Consider the following 2,974-nt stretch of genomic DNA (forward strand, 5'->3'; position numbering starts at 1 on the left):
TGCTGATCATAAGAATAAATGGGTTAACCCAACATGTTCCCTGCACAGGGGAGCTCTTGGCCACTCCATACAGGTGAATAGGGAAGTATGGTAACTTTAATGTACACAGTGGAGGCCCTGAGAGTCATTGCGTAGGAGCAATAACAGCTCATAGGGCTGGTGGAGCTTCAGTCTGACAAAAAGAAAAATCATTAGTACATACTGAAATAATTTTGTTGTCACCACAAGCCATTGGTAAGGACCAAACAATTGTTATTTAGGCCCTTATAATAAAAGCACAGAATTAAAGGAGGGTTTCCCCATGACTATACCCATTTATACACCCATTTAGACAGAGCTGTTTTATAATACCGTTTATTCTGGCAGGGATGCTTCCTGGGAAAACGTATACAAATATAGGGACCTAACCGATCAATGTCAAGGCCAGTGTCTGACCATTAAAGAGCCTTAAAATAAGAGTAACAGGATCAGCCAAACCAAAATCCCATGCGTACTACTGAGTTTCTTCTCCTTTTTAGTGCAGAACAGGGTTTTGATTTGTTGACTAAAACACTTTAGATCAGGGGTCGGCAACCCCTGGCACGCGTGCCAAGAGAGTTGTTCATACGAAATAGAATATGGACAGTTGTGAAGTAGATGTCCAATCAATGATGGGCTTGTTTGTGTCAACAATCTCACCCTTAAGTGAATGGGATGATCAGGGGGCTGATCTCATTGTTAAAAAAAACAACATACAGAAAGCTCAATAAAATCTGCACAAGTTGGCTGATAAACCAAAAGTAGCTGAACATACCAAACTGTTACATTTTTGGCCAACCACCACCTAAAATCATCCCTCAAGTACAAAAACTCTTTTTGGCAAAGTGAAGTCTGTGGTCAGCCCTTGTGAATAAATGTTCAGGCTATTCACAGATGTTTGTATATTATAAAAATGTAATGTGGAGTGAAAAGGAGTGAAAGGGGCTGGCCCAAGTTTTGCAGCTATCCCCTATCCACAGTATAGGTTGTAACATGATGATTGATAGTAAAGAATGGGATAAGGGGAGTCCTGTTCCCCTGTTCAAATGAAGCAGTAGGCTACCACTTCATTCATCCTCTATAGTAGTGTTCTTCAACCTTTTCTACTTGCGAGAAAAAAAAAAAAATTCCAACCAAGTATCCCCAATGGACAACGCGGTGTCAGTCAAGTGACAAATTTTGCTCCCAATCTCAAGTGGGGAAGAATAGCTGAGACACATAGCATGCTACGCTAATCCTCTTGCTTGTGAGGGCACACACTAAAAATTCTAAGGGTCTTTTAGCTTCCAACCAAAGATTCACTCATCAGGTCATTGATCATAAGCCATTTACCTTTTCAGCAAAGACTTTTCTGCTGCTGTAGAGGGGACCTGCCCCCTTAACTCTGACCTTATGTCTTCTTACGTCTGCCTCTGTTCATTATTTGAGGATGGTTGATGGTTTGGGAAGCAATATGTCTAAAGCTTAAAATTACCCTTCTTAGTATGCAGAAATTCTACATATAAAGTCAATTACAATTATAAATATTTTGCTCTATTTGTCTTGCATGGAACCTTTAGTGCAGTCTTTGTTAAAACAATGTATTATGGCCACCAAAGAGTTAAATTTTGGTCTCATCTGACCTGACTAAATTCTCCCAGATCTTAGATCATAGCTCAGCAATGAAGTTTTGCGCGGTAAGCGTGCAAACAGGCCATAAACGTTGAGTACACTACTTATGGTTTTCTTGGAAACAATTGTACCCATCGATTCTAGATCTTTCTGTAGCTCTCCACAGGTGGTCCTTGGCTCTTGGACAACTAATTATTTTCAATCCTCTGTTTGAAATCTTGCGTGGCACACGTGGTCATGGCCGGTTTATGGTGAAATTATGTTCTTTCCACCTCCAGATTATGGCCCCAACAGTGCTTACCATACCCTTCAGTAGTTTAGAAATTATTCTGTAACCAAATACCATCAGTATGTTTTGCAACAATAAAGTCTTGAGACAGCTCACTGATTGTACCCATCAGGAGATGTTGCTTGTGTGGTACCGTAGTAATGAGACAGCTTGCTATAGGCCATCAATTGAACCACCTGGTATTTTTCACTAAGGTGCAGAATTGCTTTCTAATTCCTGTTAGATTTCAGCTGGTGCCATTAAATGTAAAAACAGCCTTAGGGTCCCTTCACACGGCGTAAGCGCGCCGCTCATTTACATACGCGTGTCCGAGCGCGGCGCTTCAAAACAGAGCCTATTGATTTAATGGGAAGTGCGCGTATATGTCGATATACACGCGCTTCCCATTGAACTCAATGGGCTCTGTTTTGAAGCACCGTGCTCGGACACGTGTATAGGAGTCTAAATGAGCAGCGTGCTTACGCCGTGTAAAGGGGCCCTTAGTCTGTATTGCAGCCCTTTCCCAAGTTCAGACTACCGTTATTTATTGTCTGTTGCTCCCGCCTGTCACAGGATGGAAGCTTTCTTTAGTCATGTTTTTTTCCCTTTTCTGATGGAAGAAAAAAGCGGTTCATGTGGGACTTGTAAACAAATATGATGGAACACCGTGACGATTATGTGGTTTACATTAAGGTCAATGGGAACGGACACAGACTGAGGCGTTTGTGTCCATTACCCTGCAACAGTTAATGTCCGTTACTGTTATCCAATGATAGATGACAGGAATGGACATTAACAGTGGTAGTGGGAACTTAGCCCAACTCAGGATTGATAGAGAGTAAGTATTTAAATGTAATGTAGTTGTAAGAAACCACATGTGTAGAAAACAAAATGACATGACATAAAACAATATATTTAAAAGGTGAATAGAAGCCATAAAACCTGCATTACACAATACTGTAAAGGAAGAAGTGACATTGCTATAGTGATGTTGAACATGTAAGGTTTTAAGAAAGGGTAACAACCGACCTGTAGGTCTAAGCAAGAATATATGGTAAGCAAGTAAGTATGGTAATA

The sequence above is a fragment of the Leptodactylus fuscus genome, chromosome 4 (assembly GCF_031893055.1).
Source record: "Leptodactylus fuscus isolate aLepFus1 chromosome 4, aLepFus1.hap2, whole genome shotgun sequence".
Lineage (NCBI taxonomy): Eukaryota > Metazoa > Chordata > Amphibia > Anura > Leptodactylidae > Leptodactylus > Leptodactylus fuscus.